This window comes from Rattus rattus, chromosome 6, assembly GCF_011064425.1.
Source record: "Rattus rattus isolate New Zealand chromosome 6, Rrattus_CSIRO_v1, whole genome shotgun sequence".
Classification (NCBI taxonomy): Eukaryota; Metazoa; Chordata; class Mammalia; order Rodentia; family Muridae; genus Rattus; species Rattus rattus.
The window spans coordinates 70,975,635-70,983,974 of NC_046159.1; the positions used below are offsets into that span (position 1 = coordinate 70,975,635).

Here is an 8,340-nt window from a genome sequence, read left to right on the forward strand (position 1 = left end):
CTAGAGACCGTTTGCCAGTGAAAGCCTGTGGTAGCATGGGATTTTTTTTTTTTTTTATGCTACAGCCTGTCTGCTAAAAATGAACAAAGACAAACACTCTATCATACTGTTAGGCGGATAACTTCATTGAGATCCTGAAAGTTTGTTTTTTGAACTTTATATTGGTTATTTTATTTATTTACAGTTCAAATGTTATGCCCTTTTTCCTATTTTCCTTCTGCAAACTCCATATCTCACCCCTTCTTTTTCTTTGAGGGTGATTCCCCACCCACCCACCTACTGCTGCCGCACCACCCTTCCCCTATGCTGGGGCATCAAGCCTTCACAGGACCAAGGACCAACCTTCTCTTTGATGCCTGATAAGACCATCCTCTGCTACATATGCAGGTGGAGCCATGGGTCCCTTCATGTGCACTCTTTAGTTTAGTCCCTGGGAGCTCTGGGGGGGTCTGGTTGGTTGACATTGCTGTTCTTCCTATGGATTGCAAAGCCCTTCAGCTCCTTTAGTCCTTCCCCTGACTCCTCCATAGGGGTCCTTGTCCTTGTTGGCTGCAAGCATCTGCAGCTGTATCAGTAAGACTCTGGCAGAGCCTCTGAGGAGACATCCATATCAGCCCCTGTCAACAAGCACTTCGGCATGAGCAATAGTGTCTGGGTTTGGTGTCTGCATGTGGGATGGATCCCCAGGTGGGGCGGTCTAGGGATGGTCTTTCCTTCAGTCTCTGCTCCACTCTGTGTTCTTATATTTCTTTTAGACAAGAGCAATTCTGGGTTAAAATTTTGGTAACTAAGATGCTATCTAACTAAAACGTAGTTTAGCTTCTCTCATTTGCACTTGATAAGTTAAAAATGCTTTCTGAGCAACATTCAGATTAACCTTGATATATGTTTCAATTAGAGTGACCGGATGGCTCACAGAAGTAGTTTAATCGATATAGTCATCATTTAAGACTACGTTGACCTAAAAACCACTCAGTATTTGCTGATTCTTCCATTAGTTGAACATCAATATATTTTATCCCAAAATGTGATTTTCTTTTAATATTCATTTGAATGCTACATATCTATGTCTATGTTCTCTATCTCTATATCTGTAACTCTATCTCTCTGTCTCTTGTATTTGAACACTACACCAAGCATCAGGAATTAAGTTAGAAGTAAATTATTATGGTATAATTTATTGTAGCAATTTTATATAAAACAACACATTTTGAAAACAGGAAATGATCTACTTGCTCAGATGTGTAAAAGCAAGACTAATTCCCTCGTTCTCTGTAGGTACTTAGATGCTACACATTCAGACAATGTTCTTTCTGGCTCATTGATTCGCTCATTACTGTATTTGTTATTTGTCTGACTCTTTTTTCTGAAGTTATTATTATTATTATTATTATTATTATTATTATTATTTTATTTTCTCTGACTCATTTGTTCTCTTAAAACAATCTTAATTCCATGGCTCTCAGTTGTTTTCTATTCTGTGTAAAATTACTTTTGAGACTCATTTTGAAACCACTGACAAGTTTTGTCGCTGGAATCTTACCCTGATATCATACTATACTTTTGAAATAAAACCTTTACATCATTAATCTATGTCTGGGCTTCTTCCTTCAATAAAACTTAGAAAATATTATTAATAAAATGTTTGATATTACTTACTATTATACTTAATATACTTACTTATATTATACTTAAGATACTTACTATTAAAATATATTTTGTTTTCAACATTATAATATGACCATCTCATTTCATTCTTCTCTTTTCTCTTGCCTTCTCTTTTCCAATCCCTTGCCTGAATGCATCTTTTTTGTTGCTTTCAAATTAATAGCCTATTTTGTTTAATTGTTGTTATATATGCGTGTGTGCATGTGTGTGTAGTATATGTGCTTATATGTTCTTAAATTTAATTGTTGATATATATATATATATATGTGTGTGTGTGTGTGTGCATGTGTGTGTAGTACATGTGCTTATATGTTCTTAAATACATAGCTACAACATGTTCATTGATAACATCGTGTGTGTGTTTTCGAGGCTGTCATTTAGTATCTGATAAACAATTAGTGTACTAAAATTATCTCTCCAGCTCCTGACTTGATCCTCTCTTCTGACGACTCGCATGTACACAAGAAGGCTCCATGCAAAGATGCAAAGGAAAGGAAGTGCATAACAGTCCTATTCAACTACGATGTCTATAGACCGCGAGAATGAAGTGCACCACGGGGTAAATCTAAGGATGCAGTTGTTGTATAAATACACAGTGCATGTAATGTGGTAGTAACCAAGCGCTCTCTAATTGGATTTAAGATGTTTTGAACAAAAGAGACACCATATCTGGTACTGAAAACTTAGGCAATTACCCTGGGCTAGTGAAGTCATGGATCCTGGAGGAGGTCCTACAATCACCAATTTACTAAACCACCATAATCCCTAATTACATTTTAAATATTTACCCTTATACCTGTAAATAAGTGTAGTATTCACACTTCTTTAAAGAAAGTTCTTTTTGCAATAGCTATATACTATTACAGAAAAAAAAATCAATTAATTGAAACACAACAGTTGTGGACCCCAGTCCTAAACAATGTGTTTTTAATATTATGTTACTATTGCTATCAATATCCATTACAAATTCTACATAACAGAGTCATTCAAGTCATACTTCTCATTTCTCCAACATGCACTGTATATTCTCTACTACCTCTAGAATTATTTAACTTTTAGAAATCCAATAGAATGTTTATGCTATGATATTGTTTACATTTTTAAAGGAGTTTTCTTATCTCTGTAAGGTTATTAAAGAACAGAGAACTGATAATTAACTCTTTGAAATGAATATACATTCTAAATGATTGTAAATTCTAAAAGTCATTTATGTAGAATTAGCTTTTCCACTTACCAGATACACTGTGTTATTCTAATAAATATTTAAATTAGTTAAAAATTAAGATGGTTATTTTTTAATTATTGTATGAAATTATGATCCTTAGATATATTGTTAGTTTACCAAATAAACTTTGTGTTACTCTAATGAGTATTTAAATTATGTTAAAATTAAGATAGTTATTTTTAAATTATTGTATAAAATTAAAATCCTTAGAGAGACTGTTAGTTTTCTGAAAAAATAAAATATATGTTCCACAAAATAGACTTTAAATAGGCCTCATGTAACACATTTTACTACATAAATTTCAGGAATGATTTTACATATGCATAATATGAATTTATTTTCCATGATAATAGTATACAAAAACCTCCTCATACACTGAGCAAACATCCTCAAAACACACTTTTTGTATTTCCCACAGAGACCAATTAGCTTTATTAAATGAAGACATTCCCAAAAATATATGCAGAAATACTGAAAGATGGGTTATCGGGAGAATTACAATTTATTCCCTTCGGATTTAATTATAGGATGTAACTCAAATTCAAGGCAATGTGAAAGTCAGGCAAGACCCTTTAGATTTGATTAGAAGATACCATGCCACATTTTTCTTCTTCACATTTCACCTGCAAATGTATAATTTAGGGAAAAAGTATACTTTCTTTTACATGGCACTTCATTTACCACTTTCCTCAAAAATTATATAAGAACTATAAATGAGGAAACAAAGCTGTAGAGAAACCTAAGTCAATGTTAACTTTACTCAACTTTATTTAAATTTCTGAAATGTTTCAGTTCTATTTTATTTTTTGGTACCCATTCATAAATGCTTACATTCTCTTAACCCAGTTACTCACAAATACTAGTTAGCTGGCCTGATTATTTTAAAGTATTAAGACATGTAATTATGTAGGAATGTAATTCCCTCAGTTGAAGAACAACAACATAGTCCTTAGTGTTATGGATTATTTTTACTTCCAAATAAAACCAAGTTGCCTTGAATTTAGATACTGATTATGATTCAGACATAGATATGATTCTTTTCCTGCCAGTCATAAATACAAAAATGAAGAAAATAATTTTGTACAGTGGGATGCTTTTTATTCATTTCAGCACCCTTGAACCAGCAACTACAGGACATTTTGTGTCTTTTACATTTCTCAGTAATATGCCTCTCTCATGTCACAAAATCCAAACCAAGGTAGGCTTTGTTTACTCTAACATTTCTCGTATCTAGTATGTAGATGGTTATGTTCAACATTAACATAAGTAGAAAACAGGTGGCCAATGTCTTCTAGGAAACAATTCAAAATTTCTTTTGATACTTCTTTATGTAAGTTCTGTATTAGCATTTTATCCTTATAAATTATAGTTTTACTTTGCAGCTTTAAATTCATTGTATTATTTTATCGAATGTGGTTTTGTTTTAATATAGCAGTTCAATAAATTATTTTTATGTTCACAAATTGTGGGCAGCTAACCTGTGACAAGTGTGTTTGGCCATCCACCATGTTCCTCAAGTATGATGTGTTGAGTCAAGATGAACTATATACAAACTTTACCAAGTGTTTAAGATTCAGGGAATAATACTGGACACCCTTAAGACACAACTCCAAAACCAACTAATTCATGAATTGATGCATCCTGCATTGAGTGGGAAAGTGAAATCTTCATTCATTTCAGGAGAAGGAAATGTCCTGCTAGTGCTTATAACTCAGTGGTGGTAAATCACTTACAAAGATCTGGCTATGCATTTCTGTTTCCTTTCCAGGAAGTGGTTTGTTGAAAGTAAAGATATTCACTATGCAGGATCTACTACCATTCATTTGTATAACCAACCACTCATTTAATCTCTATAAATCACTGGTTTTCTTGGTAGAATGTCATCAAGTTAAAGAGAGCTGTGATATGGAAACTCAGACAAGCACAACATTTCCTAGCAAAATATCCCCAGACGAGAAGTTTTTGTTTATCAACGATCAAATTGCAGATCCTTTTCCTTACCATCCCAAGTTAGAATCTTTAGAGACAAAGTTAAATGGATATAAGAGAAGTACAGCACTAGCTTCAAGTAGAAATGTGTCAACAGCTAAGTATGTTAGAAAACCTGAAAAAACAAAAGGTTAGATAAAAGGAACTGGCTAAGTTATGGAGTAAATTTGAAAGAACTTGTAAGCAAAAAAGGAAACTCTTATTTCTTAGGAAAGGAACACTCTGGAAAAATTAAAAAGCACCAAGACATTGAAATAAAAGAAATTTATGCTCAAAGATTGCTTCTACTAAATGATATAGGTTCTTTAAAAGTAGAGAAGCAGAGCTGAAGGAATGATTGGAAGCTTTTGAAATGACCCAGAAGGGCCAAGAAGAAAAAAAATAAAAGTGAGGGTGAGATACTTCAAAGACAGGAACAGAATCTAAGGGAGATTGAGCAGACCTATGATCAGAAACTCAAAACTGAGCTTCTAAAGTCCGAACTGGACTAAAGGATGACTACACCACTAGAACATATAAACTTCTAGAAGAGAGAATGAAGAGGAAAGAAAAAAAAACTATTCATTTGCAAGAGGAGCTCACAATTATTAATTCAAAAGAGGAAAAACTCAGTAAATCCGTGAAGCTCATGAAGGAAGTTGAGCTGGAGTCAGAGTCTGTCAAGGCCCTGTTTGTGGAAATGTCAGAACAAAACCACTCTCTGAATGAAAAGGTGAAAGAGATGAGGGATGAGTCAGTACTGAAAGAAGAAATTGTGGGGGTTCAGGCACAAAAATAAATTAAACAGCAACTAGAAGAGAGTAGGAATGAAATCATACATCTCTTAGACCATATAACTCAGCCACCCCCCAAGCTTTTGGTTTTTCAGAAAGAACTACAAAAAACTGAATAGGTTGTAGCCCTGGAGCACAAGGAATTCTGCACAGGCAAGCTCTGCAGAAATAGCTGTAGAGTGCAATAGAAATACGAAGTCCTATACTCCAGCATGGGGGAATGCTAGGGCAGTGAGGCAGGAACAGTGGGTGGGTAGAGGAGCACTCTCATAGAAGCAGGGGAGAGGGATAGGATAGGGGCTTTTCTGAGGGGAAACTGGGAAGGGTGATAGTATTTGAAATGTAAATAAATAAAATAACCAATAAAACATTTTTAAAAAAGAAAGAAAATTCTACACAGGTAAAGGCCCAGATATTAGAATATGATGTTTCTGCTAAAAAGATAACTATTTACGTTGCTGATTTAAACTCACAACTAAAACAAACTCAAACAGCCCTAGAGAATGGGATGTTCTGAAATCCAAAACAGTCTCTGACCCTTCATTTTCTGAATGATTTAGCGATTTGGAAGATGGTGCCACCATGTGCCTCTTGAACAGAACAAGGTTATGGCAGGTGCACTTATGTCAAGGGTCCCACCTTATTTAAAGACAAAAATAGAGGCTAGTTTTCCAGACTCTGACCTTGAGTTTGTAGCCACTTGTACCAAAGCCAAAGTAAGAGAGCTAGAGCAAGAGGCAGAACACTTGGAAAAGGTGTTCAGAACTTACTATCAAAGAGTTACTCAGCATCCTTCTATGAGCCCTCAGCTGTCAAAGAGTCAGTCATCTGTATACTCAATAGAAACTCTCAGTAGCATAGCTTCTAGTTCCAAAGATAGATATCTTTCTGCAGAGGACAGAGTTGCCTGTCAACAGCCTCTTGTGGACATTCTGAAGGAATGACAAGCAAAGATCAGTAAAGAAACAAGGGGAACCAATGCAAGAACACTGTCCACTGTCTGTTGGGCAATACGTATACTCTTTCCAAAACATCACATGCCCGTTCACCAGGCAGCTTCCAGAAAAACTTCACGTGTCTGTTTCAGCATCCTTTTATGTGTCTGCTTTAGCACAACAGCCTCTCATAAGATAGTTTCTAGCAAAGCATCACATGACAAAATTGAGTCTCCAATGAAACTCCCATTTCTTTTTTTTTGAGGGGGGGTTATTTTATGTATTTACATTTGAAATGTTAATGTATTTACATTTGAATGTCCCCTTTGCTCCCTCTACCATCTGCTTCCTCCTCCCCCTGCTTCTATGAGAATGCTCCCACTGCCACCCACCCACTCCCCCTCAACACTCTGGCACTCCCCCACACTGGGGAAATGAGACTTCATAGAACCAAGGGCTTCTCCTCCTATTGATGCCAGACAATGTCATCCTCTACTACATGTGTGGCTGGAGCCATGATTCCTACAACTAGACATTAAACAGAGTTCGAGAGAACTTGAAACACTCGTCTTAAGAAGGATGTTTCCATCAAATCTCTGCCCTCAGATTTCAGTGAATCTGGTGGAAGAAAAGGCAGAATGGTTTGGGAGCCAGAAGTGATGAAGGAGACCAGGAGAAAACTGCCCTCTAAATCATCGTGAGCAAAGATCACATGAAGTAGCCTGCCCTCAAACTTCATGACCTATACCAAATGATCTGCATATATATTATTGAGATTTTAACTTCTGGAAGTATTTTAGAGGAATTAAGATGTAACAGGAGTTACTATAGTTGTCTTATAGGTCAAGTCCATTAAGAGCAGAAACCCCTTTCACTAAAATACGAGTTTGTGAAGATGGGAGCGTAGGTGAGTTAGAGATGAGATATGATGTCCCCAAAAAGAAAACATTAGAAAATAGACACATGAATTAAAATAGGACGGAGAAGCAAACCACTGTAGCATAAAGTTTTTTGTATTGACCACATGGTAACAAACTTGTTCTTGACATGTCTGATATTTCAGAAAGTGCGTGTGAAAATAAAGAAATTTTGCTTTGTTTTTATGTTACAGTTACCACATGTGACAGTTATTCAGTTTATTAGGTTATGATATGTTAAATATTATAATTATTTGATGTTTGAATATGATCAAATCAGAGATATTTACTTTGTTATCTCACCCAGTTTTTCTTATTTTTGTTTTGGGAAATTCCAAGTAAATGTCTACCTATTCTCATAGAGTATAAAAGAAACTGATTTCATGCAAGGCATTGCTTTACCTCATAATTTCCATTTTTCTTTTAAATTAGTGATAAGATTAAAACTCTTATTAATTGAATTACTGTTTCATAGTCTTTAATGAATAAAAATTTAAGCATTGTTTGTCATAGTACATCTATTATTTAATTTCTAATCTTTCTTGTATATTATTTGTTTTGTATGTTTCATTACCTGTTTAGACAGCATTTTGTTATGCAGTCCTGGCTCACTGAAAACTTGCTGTGTAGTCTAAGAAGGCTTCACCCTTGAAGTGATTCTCTTTCTCTATTTTCCCAGTGATGAGATTATAGACTACAAACCCTACTTTTCCTCCTCTTCCTTCTTTTTCTCCTCCTCCTCCTCCTCCTTCTCCTTCTCCATCATTTTCTCTTCCTCTTCCTTTTCTTTTCTTTTAAAACACTGATGAGAGACTCGGGAGATGACCCAATGG

General features: G+C 35.1%; 1 pseudogene; it reads left to right on the forward strand.

Annotated features, from left to right (window-relative positions):
- Nucleotides 1-4,399: 4,399 nt before the first annotated feature.
- On the forward strand, nt 4,400-7,291 carry LOC116904342 (annotated as a pseudogene).
- The last annotated feature ends 1,049 nt before the right edge of the window (nt 7,292-8,340 follow it).